General features: G+C 36.7%; 1 protein-coding gene across 20 annotated transcripts in view; it reads right to left on the bottom strand.

Moving 5' to 3' along the window:
* The window catches only part of CACNA2D1 (calcium voltage-gated channel auxiliary subunit alpha2delta 1), a 524,609-nt gene that overhangs the window by 398,558 nt on the left and 109,915 nt on the right, over positions 1-16,136 (bottom strand). The gene's annotated exons all lie outside the window — the stretch shown is intronic.

Here is a 16,136-nt window from a genome sequence, read left to right as displayed (position 1 = left end):
AATATGAAGTATTTCCTAATTAACCCCCTAAACTATTCAAACTCTTCCCTCTTGATTTAAAAAGCAAATAATGCAATCTAAACAAAAGTCAAGCTTTTAAAATGTGTTGTATCATCTAACACAATTGGGTAAAAAAATGGATGCCAACATTAACTGTATATTAATCCAATAGAATTTGTGTAAATTTATGAAGATATAAGCATTCATAAGATGAAAGAATATGTTAATATCATTAAAAGAATCAGATTTGATTGTCTACAACTTCATTTTAAGTAAATTACAGTTCCTTTTTCTTTCAATAACTTAGGTTTTGAGATAGGATACTGCCTTTGAAATTTTTATAGCTTCAGTTCTCTGTATTTTGCTACCTTTGAGCATATGCAAACATCATTACATGTATCATGTTTATTATGTATTTCCTACTTCTCTTAATCACGATGTTAGTATCAAGAGGACAGATTTTTGTCCATTTTGTTCACTGATTCAGCCCAGCACATAGTATAGTGCCTGGCATGTAGCAGGCACTCAATAAATACTGATGACATGAATCAGTGCATGGACACTGATACTGCCACTACGTTAGGCTTTTCTAGCAACGTGAATGCCTATTTAACAAAGTCTTCCTTATATTTTAAAATCCATGTCTATTTTGAACCCCCCAAAAAGGCTGTATAAGGTCTTTTATTTCATATAATGAAATAAAAACAACACCTAAATGATAATTAGATTCTAATAATAAATACACAAATAAGGTACTGATCAATATGAGGAAGAGTATTATTAGAGTTCCAGTGACGAGGTACCGAAAATTTGGCTATCAGAATTCAAAGAAAAGTAAGATTACATGGGTTGTGACAGTCAAAAGATGGTGTTACAGCCATGTTTTAGAGGATATATGCATTAATAGCAGAGAAAGATATCCAAATGAATGTGATGTAAGGAATTATTAGACAATACTGAAAGGCAAACTGGAACGCTATGATGAAAAGCTTTAAAATTCAGGATATTGGTTTGTATTTTACTATGTAGTCAAATCCAAGCTATTTTAAACTGACTCCTAGAACGTCTAGTGCCTATTATAACAATTCATACATAGGAAGAATTCAAAATATAACATAGACTTGTTTATTATAAACATGATCCAGATATATACACATACATGTATATATAAACATTCACACATGTTAATCATGTACATATACACACATATGCATGAATACACATATACAATATGTCATGTTCTCACTTCTACAGTGCATGTTTTTCCTGTCATAATTACATCAAACAGGCATTCTAAAATCATACACCAGAGTTTGATAATATTTTCCCTACTTCCCCTATTTGCTCCATTTGATATGACACCGTGTCTTAGCTGGGACAGGATCACATTTCAACTGGAACATTTTTTGAGGAAGAATATTAAGAAAGAAGTCAAAATTAGTGACTCTTCCACAGCATACACTCCTTCTTGCCCTAATTCCTAGTAACAAGAATTTTATGGTGACACTTTTGAGCAACATATTTAAAAATATAAGAAAGAATTGAACAAGTGACAACCATAAATATGTCTGTTCACTCTCTCCATACTACACATAGGAATCAGTGATTATTTTTAACAAAAAATACAAGTGAAATACTAGGGGTCATTTCTGGAATAAGGAAAACAACTCTAACAAAGACTAAGATGAGCAAGAAAAAGATCCAGATCAAGAATTCTTCAGTTTTTAGGTTGGAGATATTGCCCACATATGGTAAGTTTTAAGTTTCTCTTAGAATACTTAAAATTAAAACAAGAAAAAATATTAAGATATGTAGAAAACCTACCTACTTAGTTTTCTGTTTGTTTTTAATTCCAGAAATAAGTTATTAAACCATTCTGTTTCCCTTTGAATGTCTGGAGCTATATATGAATTGTGTATGTGTTTTGACGAGAAAATTCATATGTAATTAAAAGAGATATTAGATTTTATAAAAACTAAATTAAAAAAATAATGAACGATATAGGCTGAGTGAGAGGCTCTTTTAATGTCCCTAACCTCAAATGACCTAAATTCATTTCACTGCCACCAAAAGAATTTTGAAGAGGAGCAGAGTTTAATTTGCCCTTAACCATCAGACCTTATTAACAAACAGCTTTTGGAAAGTACAACTGCTAGGCAGCGATGCTGAGATCCAATTTTTACAACTTTATATTCATTTAAAGAATTCTGGAGATTTATCCTTGCCTTAAATTCTTCAGTTCTTCTAGGGCGGTTTTGCAAACTCAGCACTGCACTATGGACATTTTGACTGGGTAAGTCTGTTGTGGGGTGGCGTCCTGTGCATTATGGGATGTTTGGCAGCATCCTCAGTCTCCACACTAGATGCCTATAGCACTCACCCCTTCCCTGCCCCCAGCTGTGACAATCACAAATGTTTCCAAGCATTGACAAATGTCTCCTGGGGGACAAAACTGCCCCTGGCTGAGAACCACTGCTCTAGATATAAAGACATTAATGACAGACGTCTTTAGGGGGAAAAAAGTAGCAGCAGTAGCTCTGTGTTGCATATTGAGAGTGTGCAGTAGCAAATCATCGTCGTTTATACCATTCATCTTCATTCTGGAGAAGAAGCCAACACTTGGCTACAACACTTATATGAGCTTTTAGTTTCCCTCTCTTTGTGCAGCTCATAGACAAGCAAAGAGCACAACTACTATACATTACTCTCTCTGTAATTATTATAACCAAACCATTTGATTGCTATTTGGAGAAACAATAACAAATCATTCATCCTTCAAGTAGTATAATAATTTAAAGCGTTAATTACTGATTGACAATGGAACAGATTTGTAAGGTAGAAAACATCTGTAATAATCTTTCACTGTTCATGTGTGTGAAACAACAGTACTTAAAAATCTGTTAATAAAATCCTGAAAGTCACCTTAAGATTAGAAATTCCCTTAGTGTATTCTGTATCTTTGAAAATGAATGCAATTAACTACAGTCTTAAAAAAGAAAATAGCGTCTTATTTTAAAATCTCCAGCAGTTGGGTAAAGGGGGTCCACAGTCTCTAGTGATAATACAGTCTATAGTCAAATAGAGTTCTTTCTCCTGAGAGAAAAAAAGTGTTTCACCCCCAAAATCATAATAATCTCAGGTTGCTGACATGAATGGTAACTGATTTAATTACAACACTTCATCATTGAGGGAATAAGGCAACTCTAAACAAAACCAGGACATATGAAACAAAAATAAATAGCTTTGTTTGAAAAGTAATTATATTACCTTTATAATCATTGTACTGCCTTTATGAAGTAATTATAAATATATAAAGTATATTGCTTTTACAAAGTAATACAAAGCTACATTTTTAAAAGTAATAAGAATTTAACTTCTTCACAGCATCTACTATTGTTTTTATATTTTATGTTATTTTCCTTTTACCCCTGTAACATTTCTATAAGCAAGGGAGAATATTACTATCTGCCTCACTGGACAAGCAGGTAAAGAGAAATCCTACTACTTAACAGAACCACCTAGAGTAGAAAAGAAGATTCCCCAATCCTGTTGTTGCCTCTGCATCTTGCTGATTTCCTAGTCACAATCACCAATGATTAATTACATTCCGATTGAGAGTATCTTCTTTTGTAAACAGATTAATAGATTAAACTCTCCATCACCTAGAAAATATTTTATTTACATAAAGATGGCATGACCACAGCATCAGAGCATCAGTCTGTTAATCCCATAAGTAACTAATGAAAAGAAATTTTTCACTTAAAACATTTATGTAAATACTAACTTAATTAAGAGTTCTGAATGTTCAATATTTAGACACATTTCATATTTACATTTTTGAGAGCATATTAAAATATAAAGATATTAATTTCAACATAACTTTAACTTACAAAATCATAACAGTGAATCAAAAGCCAGGAAATTCTATGATAATGCCTTTGCAGCCTGAGTCTACTTCAAGAATAAACTTCCAGGAAAAATTAATCAGTAAGTTTCTTAAATGTGTTTGCACATTCTAGCCTAACATATTAGAAATCCAGACGGAATTTACTTTTAAGAAATATGTCTTATAATAACAATGTGACAAGCATCATTTCAACTTTCGTAGATAACAAGAGGAATACAATAGTCTCTGTCAACAAAAAAGTTGGATTTCCCTAACATCCTTCATTATAAGAAGACACAACACATTAGAATTAAAATAGAGGGGAAGTAGAGAGGAGTGTCCGATAATGGGGTAAAAATTTCAAAATGCATATTGTTAACGCTAGAGGAACAGCCACTGTACCTTACATGGACATAAGAAGAGTCTGGGAGGCTTATAAAGCATCAAGTAAAGCTGCCAGAAAGACCTAACATTATATGTTGGGGAGAAATGCACAGGGAAGGAAAGGTAGCCTGGAATTCCTGTGATGTTCAAAGGCTTAAATGCCTCTTCGCTGAGCCATGGGGAGCAGAAGACACAGAGCAGGTCAGGCCTTTACTGTTCCTGGGCCCCAGAGCTAGGACCAGGGTGAGGCAACAAAACTTCAGGAACCGCTCACTCTGAAGATCGTAGAAGCTTGAGACTCTCAGGATGAGTGAGCCTCCCTAAACTCCCCACCCGCACTCAGTGCATCATGTGCCTCACCTTGCTCCAGATTCTGCAAATCCCCCGTCCCCACCCAGACCTTGCCAGAAAAGACAGACCTTCTTGGAATCAGGAGAAACTCTACCTCCTCCAAAATGCAGCCTTCACACCTGCTTTCTAATGCCAAATATGTTCTGCTCAGGGATTAAAGTGAGTAAACAGACTTAAACAAGCAAGTGTAAGTGATAAATATCAATCCCTTCCTTTTGTAATAAAGAGGGGGGGAATAAGAAAGTCTTCGACTCCTAAAGGCAAAAGAACAGGTGTGAAGAAAACAGTACACAAAGGAGACAACAAAACTCCTGGATGACTGTAATTTACTTCCACTGTTGGGATTTGCTTTCCCCAGGGTAGGGGCAGTCAAGTGCACAACTGAGCATTTCTGACAGACAGCAGATTTCTCTTTCCTTTTAATATAACTTTTTGTGGATTCAGAACGGAATTTTATAAAATAAACAATGGTTTCTCATCAATTTATTTTTAGAAATCTTTTAAATAAACCAAAATTTATTGCTATAGAACCAATTCATTTAGAATATCTAATCATTTAGATATTGGTTGAAATTTAGCTACAGTTTTATCATTAAATGTTTTCTCAAGTGAAATTCAGTATTAACTTTATTACATATTAAGTATTACTAAATTATATTAAATATTTTAATTTTAATAAATAATTCTAATAATATATATCATTAACTATAGTATTAAATTATATATTACACAATGTTGAATGTTATTAAAGTATTAAATGATAAAACGGTTGTTAGAGAATGTTTTATAAACTTTGTTTCCAAAAATATTAAAACAAAGAATATTCAAAGAATATTAAGGCCACTTTAATTTTTAAAATGTCATCTATTTATTAATATATGATCATTAGCTTCATTTGCCAGCATGATAGTAAAAAGTTTGTGTTTGTGTGTCTATATATGAGTTTAAAAGTTATAAAATGTCTTTACTGAAAGAAATTGGAAAAGACATAAACAAATGGAAAGATATCCTGTGTACATATAAGAATTAATATTGTTAAAATGGCCATAGCACTGTGAAATGGAGTATTTCCTGCCATATCAATAAACAAGGATATCACAGACATCAGGGATTCCAGTCCTCCAAATGTGAGTTTCTGAGCCCAGGAAGAACAATGCCATTGAGCTGCCACCACTCCTGACAAGAAGCAAGGACTAAGGATAGGAATAATAAAATCAAAGGATGCTGACCATACATAGATGAGATACATATGAAAGGAATGATTTCAGTAAGCCCAGCCTTTGTATCTTCCCATACACAGAAAAGCACTAAATTCCTTAACTTGAGTTATCTGGTTTTCCTTAATTAACAATAATCTTTTGATGGTCAAACTACCTGCTTTGTTACAAGTTTCCATAACCTAAAATCTCCCTGCACCTGCTCAGAACAGTTCTCTCAAGGTCACCTGAGATGCTGTCTCCAGGTCTTGAATTTCTAAAAAATCCCATTAAATAAAACATAACTCTCAACTTTTAGGTTGTGACTATTTTTTAAATTGACACTGCCCAAAGTTATCTTTAGATTCAACACAATCACTATCAAAATACCAAAGGCATTCTTTACAGTAGTAAAAGAAACAATCATAAAATGTGTGTGGAATCACAGAAGACCTCAAATGATCCAATCCATTCTGAGAACAAAGAACAAAACTGGAAGTATCACACTTTCTGCTTTCAAACTACACTACAAAGCCACAGTAGTAAAATAATAAAAAAAAAATTGTACAGTACTGGCATAAAATACGTACACAGACCAGTGAAAGAGAAGAAAGAGCCCAGAACTGAATTCCATTATTAGTGTTAGTCATTCAGTTGTGTTACTCTTTGTGACCCTATAGACTGTAACCCACCAGGCTCCTCTGTTCAAGGAATTCTCCAGGCAAGAGTACTGGAGTGGGTTGCCATTCCCCTCTCCAGGTGATCTTCCCAACCCAGGGATCGAATATAGGTCTCCAGCACGGCAGGCAGATTCTTTACCATCTGAGCCAACAGGGAAGCACTTAAATTCCAATACATACAATCAACTAATATTCAACAAGAGAGCCAAGAATGCCCAAGGGAGAAAGAATCGTCTCCTTGATGAATAATGCTGGTAAAACTGGAAAAACACAAGCCCAATATATAAACTGGACACCTATCTCACACCACTTGCAAAAACTGACTTATAATGGTTCAAAGACTCAAACGTAAGACTTCATACCATAAAAATCCTAGAAGAAAACATAGGTAAGAAGCTCACTGATACTCTTTTGGCAATGATTTTTTGGACAATGCCAAAAGCACAAACAAGTAAAGCAAAATCAAAAAATGGTACTGTATCAAACTAAAAAGCTTCTGCAAAGCAACAGCAAAACAATTAACAAAATGAAAAGGTAGTTTACAGAATGGGAGAAAATTGGCAAACAGTCTCAAAATAAGTTAATTAGCAAAATATATTTAAAAACACAACATAATAATAATTTAAAAACGACCCAATGAAGATAATTGGCATCAGAAATAGAAACTTTTCCAAAGAGGTCATCAAAATGAGCACAGGCACATGAGAAGATGCTCAACATCATTAATCATCATGGAATGCAAATAAAAATCACAAGGTATCACTTCATTTCTGTTACAATGGCTATCATCAAGTAGATGTTGGGAGAAATACCAATAATCTCAGATATGCAGATGACACAAACCTTATGGCAGAAAGCAAAGAAGAACTAAAGAGCCTCTTGATGAAAGTAAAAGAGGAGAGTGAAAAAGTTGACTTATAACTCAACATTCAGAACGCTAAGATCATGGCATCTGGTCCCATCACTTCATGGCAAATAGATGGGGAAACAGTGGAAACAGTGACAGACTTTCTTTTGGGGGGGCTTCAAAATCACTGCAGATGGTGACTGCAGCCATGAAATTAAAAGATGTTTACTCCTTGGAAGGAAAGTTATGACCAACCTAGAGAGCATATTAAAATGCACAGACATTACTTTGCCAACAAAGGTCCGTCTAGTCAAAGCTATGGTTTTTCCAGTAGTCATGTATGGATGTGAGAGTTGGACTATAAAGAAAGCTGAGCGCAGAAGAATTGATGCTTTTGAACTATGGTGTTGGAGAAGACTCTTGAGAGTCCCTTGGATTTCAAGGTGATCCAACCAGGCCATCCTAAAGGAAATTAGTCCTGAACATTCATTGGAAAGACTGATGCTGAAGCTGAAACTCCAATACTTTGGCCACCTGATATGAAGAACTCATTTTAAAAGACCCTGATGCCGTGAAAGGTTGAAGGCGGGAGGAGAAGGGGACGACAGAGGGCTGGATGGCATCACCAACTCAGTGGACATGAGTTTGTGTAAACTCTGGGAGCTGGTGACGGACAAGGAGGCCTGGCATGCTCCAGTCCATGCAGTTGCAAAGAGTTGGACACGACTGAGTGACTGAACTCAACTGAAGTCCTGACACGCATTGGTGAAAAGGTAATCTTCATATCCGTGGGGTGGTATATTAGTTCAAATACTATGGAAAACAATATGGATGGAGGTGTCTCAAAAAGTTAAACATAGATCTACTATATGCTCCAGCAATTCTACTTCTGGGGATAAACCCAAAATAAAGAAAACAAAAGTTGGATGAGACATATGTACCTCCATGTTTACTCCAGCACTATACGCCACAGCCAAGAAATAAAAACAACCCAAATGCCTATCAATAGATGAATGAATACAAAAGATGTGGTATATATACAATAAAATATTGTATTTCAAGCCATGAAGAAGGAAGATAGTCTGCCATTTTCAACAACATGGAGGGACCTTGAGCACATTATGTTAAGTGATACAAGCCAGAGAAAGACAAGTACTGCACACTATCACTTATAGGTGCATTCTATGAAAAAATCAAACATTGAGAAGAACCAACAACAGAGTGTAAACTAGGGGTTACTGGGGATAGGGGGCAATGGGATAAGATTAACAGTCTCTAAGGGTACAAACTTGTAACAAGTGCTAAAATAATGACACAGATTTAATGTATGGTTTACTGACCACAGATAATAAGTGTCCTATAAGTACATAATATGACAAATACCATTACAATGTTAAGCATACTAAAAAATATAAATGAGTCAAAGTAAGATAATGAATACCTTAAATTTACATAATGTCAAATTTATCGAGTAGAAAATAAATAAAAGTATTACAATGTATTCAAAACTTCTATAATTCAAAGTGTTTAAAAATACACATCTGGAAGCTGGCGGAGGAGGAATAGGACAGGGAGACCACTTTCTCCCCCACAAATTCATCGAAAGATCATTTGAACGCTGAGCAAATACCACAAAACAATTTCAGAACACTAGCAGGGGACAGCAGGCACCCAGAAAGGCACCCACTGTCTTTGAAAGGAGGTAGGACAAAATATAAAAGATAAAAAAAAAGACAGACAAAAGAGTTAGGGACAGAGACCCATTCCGGGGAGGGAGTCGTAAAAGAGGAGAAGTTTGCAAACACCAGGAAACCCTCTCACCAGCGGGTCTGTGGGGTGTTTTGGAATCTCAGAGAGCAACATAACCAGGAGGAAAAATAAATATATAAAACCCACAGATTACGGCGTCTAACCACAACTCCCAGCGGAGAAGTAGCCCAGACACTCGCATCTGCCACCAGCAAGCAGGGGCTGAACAGGGTGGCGCAGGCTGCATTGCTTATGGTAAGGACCAGGCCTGAATGTCCTGAGAACAATCTGAGGGAGCTAACATGAGATAGCAATTCAACTGTGGGATAGCCAGAGAGAGAAAAAAAAAAGAGGAGAGAGAGAACTTTCCCGCGGAAAGCCCTAACCTAAGGCACTGCCAGGCCGCTCACAGAACAAAGGACTGAGCGAATACCAGAGGAGAGCTAGCCTGTTGTGGACCGGCCCATCCCCCAATGGAGGCAGGGAGGCAGGTGGGCGACAGCCAGAGCCAGAAGGCAAGGGGCAAACCGGCCCCAGAACAGCATCCTCTACCAAACTGCAAGCAGGCTCCCAGTTGCTAAATAAGTCTTCCTGGGATCCTGGACAGTTGACATCCGCCAGGAGGGTCGCAGCCAGAGATCAGCTCCCCAGAGGAGACACACGCCCGCACTGCACACCCGGGAAACCAAGCAGCCCAGACGAGGGAGGTGATAAGATGCACTGCCCTACCTGGGGACATCCTGCCCATTTAGTGAGTTCAGTTCAGTTCAGTTCAGTTCAGTCACTCAGTCATGTCCGACTCTTTGCAACCCCATGAATCGCAGCATGCCAGGCCTCCCTGTTCATCACCAACTGCCAGAGTCTACCCAAACCCATGTCCATTGAGTAGGTGATGCCATCCAACCATCTCATCCTCTGTCGTCCCCTTCTCCTCCTGCCCTCAATCTTTCCCAGCTGCTGCTGCTGCTAAGTCAGTTCTGTCATGGCCAACTCTGTGCAACCCCATAGATGGAAGCCCACCAGGCTCCTCCATCCCTGGGATTCTCCAGGCAAGAACACTGGAGTGGGTTGCCATTTCCTTCTCCAATGCGTGAAAGTGAAGTCTCTCAGTCCTGTCCGACTCTCAGCGAACCCATGGACTGCAGCCTACCAGGCTCCTCCGTCCGTGGGATTTTCCAGGCAAGAGTACTGGAGTGGGTGCCATTGCCTTCTCCGTCTTTCCCAGCATCAAGGTCTTTTTGAATGAGTTAGCTCTTCGCATCAGGTGGCCAAAGTATTGGAGTTTTGGCTTCAACATCAGTCCTTCCAATGAACAACCAGGACTGATCTTTAGGATGGACTGGTTGGATCTCCTTGCAGTCCAAGGGACTCTCAAGAGTCTTCTCCAACACCACAGTTAGGAGTGTGATTACTGGCTTGATTGCTCTCTCCCCTTTTGACTCTCCATTTTCTCTCCCAGGTCACCTCTATCTCCTCCCTCGCTCTTCTCTTCGCTACTTAACCCTGTGAATCTCTTTGGGTGTTCCAGGCTGTGGAAAACACTTAGGGAACGGATCACTGGCTAGATTGGTCACAGCAGGATCCTCTATGACCCACCTCCAAGAGTGATGGAAATAAAAGCAAAAATAAACAAATGGGACCTAATTAAACTTAAAAGCTTTTGCACAATGAAGGAAACTATAAGCAAGGTGAAAAGATAGCCTTAAGAAAGGGAGAAAATAATAGCAAATGAAGCAACTGACAAAAAATTAATCTCAAAAATATACAAGCAACACCTGCAGCTCAATTCCAGAAAAATAAATGACCCAATCAAGAAATGGGCCAAAGAACTAAACAGACATTTCTCCAAAGACATACAGATGGCTAACAAACACATGAAAAGATGCTCAACATCACTCATTATCAGAGAAATGCAAATCAAAACCACAATGAGGTACCATTTCATGCCAGTCAGAATGGCTGCTATCAAAAAGTCTACAAACAATAAATGCAGCAGAGGGTGCAGAGAAAAATGAACCCTCTTTCACTAATAAGAAGTGTACTAGTACTAGTGTACTAGGAAAACTAGTACAGCCACTATGGAGAACAGTGTGGAGGTTCCTTAAAAAACTGGAAATAGAACTGCCATATGACCCAACAATCCCACTGCTGGCTATGCACACCAAGGAAACTAGAATTGACAGAGACATGTGTACCCCAATGTTCATCCCAGCACTGTTTACAATAGCCAGGACATGGAAGCAACCTAGATGTCCATCGGCAGACAAATGGATAAGAAAGCTGTGGTACATATACACAATGGAATATTACTCAGCTATTAAAAAGAATGCATTTGAATCAGTTCTAATGTGGTGGATGAAACTGGAGCCTATTATACAGAGTGAAGTAAGTCAGAAAGAAAAACACCAATACGGTATATTAACGCATATATATGGAATTTAGAAAGATGATAACGATGACCCTATATGCAAGACAGCAAGAGACACAGACTTTTGGAATCTGTGGGAGAAGGCGAGGGTGGGATGATATGAGAGAATAGCATCGAAACATGTATATTATCATATGTAAAAATAGATTGCCAGTCCAGGTCCGATACATGAGCCAGGGTGCTCAGGGCTGGTGCACTGGGTTGACCCTGAAGGATGGGATGGGGAGGGAGGTGGGAGGGAGGTTCAGGATGGGGAATACATGTACACCCATGGCTGATTCATGTGAATGTATGACAGAAACAACTACAATACTGTAAAGTAATTAGCCTCCAATTAAAATAAATTAAAAAAAAAATGAGGACAGAATAGTATGCTAAATCTTTCTTCATAAATTTATAGTCAGTAATAAATAATTTTGTAAATGCATCAAGTTCCCATGTAATGTTGTATGCAGGATAAAATTTGAGACTGTATTATATTTTACATAAAATGATCTTACAGAAAAAATAAATACACATCTGTTTCATAATCTAGGAGTCTTTATTTTTCCTTCATCTACAATTTTATTCTTAATTATGTTTAAATATACATATATATTTCATTTTGTATTAGTAGGTGTTTAATACACTTTTAGATATAGTTCTTCAAATAATGATACATTATCAGTGAAAGGCTACTAGTTATCCTCCACTCTTCATTCTCGTCTTCCACTGTTATAGTAGGTATATGACTACCCAGCTAAAGATTTCATTTTCCCAACTTCTTTTCAGTAAGATATGGCCCTGAGAGTAAGTTCTGACCACTGGAATGGAAGCAAATATGACTGTGTACCCGCTTTCCTAGTCTCTCTCCCTTTGCATGAAGGCTGGGTAATAAGGGCAACTAGAAGGATCACCCTGGACCCAGGAAGGAAGCCATATACTGAGGATGGCAGGGCCACTCTGTTGACCCTACACTGCCCACCTCCAGACTGTTATGTGAGAGGAAAATATATGGTTAACTTATCTCTTTGCTACATTAGTTCCATCTGTACCTCCAACTAATACAAAATTATATCCTTAATTAATAAAACAAATGAATGACATTTGTTGAGTTCTGGTTACAAGTCAACGAATGTTTTATATGGATTATGTCAACTATCTCAACAATTTCATGAGGTTAAACATCTTGGGTAGATCACAAGGCTATCAACTGAAAGAACCACATGGTATAACAGTCTTAAAATGATATTTTAAGAGAATATGTTATAACATTATATAAAAACATAATTAACTGTATTTCTTTCAGTTGAATGACCATGAAGACAAGAAAAACTTTCTGTACCATTCTTAGCAATTCTTTCAATGGATATACACATAAAGCCACTTCCATGTACACCACAATAATGGAAGCTTTTAAAATTATACATGTAAGTTTTGGTCTTAGAATTTCCTTCTACATTTTTCTTTTTTAAATAATCTCAAATGTAAATGTCCACAAGTGGATATTTGGTGGCAAAGCTTTGACTTCTCCTTTGTATTTTTTATAAAAAGAGCAGTGGAATAAGGAGACATATTAACCTTGTACCTAAATGGGGATCTGCTCACTTTCTCAACATACATGTGGCTATATAAAAACATAAAATATTAACATATATTCTAAAGCATAACAAGACTCTCTTCACTGTTGGAATTATATGCCATTTAGTAGTTGTATAACCTAGAAAAAAACTTTAACCTTGCAAACAATTTCTTCGTGCATATTAAAGATGATGGTATTCATTTCACAAGGTTGTCCTAAAGATTAATAAAATAATGGGTGAAAAGAGCTTAGGATAGTACTTGAACTAATTTAGAAATTAAAAAAAAAAGGAGCCTTTCAGTTATATTTAAAAGGTTCTAATATTATATTAAGAAAAAGTATAATACATTTATCTCTTTATCCTAATTTTTTTCCTCAATTATTTAATCTACTTTTGTGGATAATCACATGCAATTGAAGGACATATGTATTCTTCTAATACATTATTAGAAACAGAAAAATCCAATAAAAGATATCTTAGAAGTTGAAAGCATCCGGGATAACACATTTATGTAGGCCTATTCACTGTGATCTTCAACAGAAGTTAGGTAGGTATCAGTGCTTCCCAGGTGGCACTAGTGGTAAAGAACCCACCTGCCAATGCACGAGAGTCAAGAAACATGGGTTCAACCCCTGGGTTGGGAAGACCCCCTGGACAAGGGTATGGCAACCCACTCCATTATTCTGGCGTGGAGAATCCAATGAACAGAGAAGCCTGGCAGGGTACAGCTCATGGGCTCACAAAGAGTTAAACATGACTGAAGCTACTTAGCATGCATGCATGCAGGCAGGCAGGCACCTGGCAAAATCTCTAACTTTTAAAAGTTAAAGTACTGCATTTATTCAGTACTATTTATCAATCTTCTCTGAGGTAATATTTCACAATGCCATAAAGTAATCTTTATAAAATTGCAAAAAAAATCCTGTTTAGCTATGTTCACTCATTGTGGTTGAACTTGCAGGTAAAAAACAAGCTGTGTCCTGTGAAGTCAGTAAAAACTAAATTTGATAATTTTGGAAGATCCATCATTTTAAAATATTGAATTTCAACCCAGAAACCTGCTGAATTCCTCTATTTACTCAACTTTTGTCCTCAGCATGCATCTAACACCCCCAGTCTCAGCACAAAGCTCACTCTCAAATCTGGTGTCCTTCAGCTAGTCTGTGCTTTGAGTTCCTGTGGCCAAAAAAAAAAATCTGCCTCTTCTGTCCCCGTCATGTACCTTCTCTCTAGATAAAAGGGAAGAGGCACATAGACTCACTTATTTATCTTCTTGTCTCCTAATACTTAAATTCCAATAGTAAAGTTTGCTCTTTCCCTCCCTGTTACATACATATGATTCTTTTATCTGTATTTTTCCTGTGACTGTAATAAGGTACATGTCTTATAAAAGCAACATTGTAAGGATTTTTCTTCCATCCTGTCAATTCGCTTTCGTTATCCTAACTCAGACAAGGCCATTTCCTCATTCATCAGTATTCACACTCTTCTTAGTAACCCACACCTCATAAAGCATAATGGAAATGAGATGACACTTATTATTTCCCTTAAGGATTCACTGAAAACTGAAGATTTGGTGAGAGAGGGTCCACATATTAACACCAGAAGTAAAAAGGAGGTCAGCCAAGAAGGTGGTTTTTGAGGCTGAAGAAACACTGCAGGAGTGAAGGAGACCTCCAAGAGCAGCTTATTTTTAATTTCAGTTTGTCATGCAATTTTTAACCAGAATCTGTCAATTCTCATTTATTTTTTCTTATTCCACTAACACCATGACTTTCATAGAGGCTTACTTATTACCCTCCACACTTTCATATTTCAATTTATTCTCCCACAGAGAATCACTGCAGTTCCCAAACATCAGCTTACAAAAGCTTTCAGGCATCTTTGCACCTTCAAAAATGGAGATTTTTGATTACTGGGTTGTCAGTTCTCTGAGGAGAGGAACTGTGTCTCCAGAAACCCTTGGTAGCCTGCACAGTGCCTGGGACATAGTATGTGTTCAATAAGTATTCATTAGAATTAAGTGTGATAATTGTTATTAACAAAGAAAGCATATTCCTATGTCATCTCACAGATATTTAAGTTTACTCAACATATTCAGTTTGAAAACTACAATTGTTTTATAACGAGATTCTGGAATAATATATTGAATATATGCTTAGTACGGTTTCCTTATGAATTCCTAGTAATTCACAAGGTAACCAACCATTCATTCTAGTTTCCCCCAGAAAAGAATATTCACATATAAGAAAAATACTCATATATCATACATGAAACCACTTTTACACCATTTCACCTCATTGATTCCACAACTTTTTTGGAAAACAAAAGACCTCACTGCATCACTAGGAACACAGATGAGATACTTTCAAATTGTTAGATTACTTACATTAAAATGGAAACAGTGAGACTCCAAAGAAATGACATTTAATTTTTAATAAATCTTACAGAAGCTCTATATGCATATACTCTTACCCAAGTAACATGATCTATTTAAGATGCCACACAAGTATTTATATGTTGCTATCATTTTCAAAAATCATTTTAGAGTGACATTCATAGCCATTTCATAATCATAAGAAAAACTATCTTTTATAAAAGTGTCTCCTTCTCTTGCACAAAAGTCTGTACTACCCATCTCAGTGATTCACTCATGTCTTCAGGCATGGCTGTAAACACTGGAAACCACTTGTGAAAATAAAATCTACCCTCAAAGAATGAAGATATGTTCCCGTTGAGGATATTCAAAAGAATCCATCACAAGCCTTAAAGTAACCACTACATGTGAGTTTCCAATATGCTCTGAAGGATGGAGGAAACAGGACATTCTGATTTGAATTGCAGGAATGAATACATATCACATGAACTCATGTAAGTGAGGGTTGTATATAAACACCTCGCTAATTATTAGGGATGGTAATAACTGGCAATACCAAGAGTTTCTCCCTGAATTTCACTATCATATTCCCATGAAAAATTATGTCCTAATTAAAACATAGAAATAAAGTTTCTTAGAAAAATTGCACTCAAATTAAAGAAATGACTTGTAAGTT

The sequence above is a fragment of the Giraffa tippelskirchi genome, chromosome 10 (genome assembly GCF_054371585.1).
Source record: "Giraffa tippelskirchi isolate mGirTip1 chromosome 10, T2T-mGirTip1v1.2.pri, whole genome shotgun sequence".
NCBI classification, from domain to species: Eukaryota; Metazoa; Chordata; class Mammalia; order Artiodactyla; family Giraffidae; genus Giraffa; species Giraffa tippelskirchi.
The sequence above is the reverse complement of the archived record's forward strand: the minus strand, read 5'-3'. Positions and strand labels throughout refer to the sequence as shown.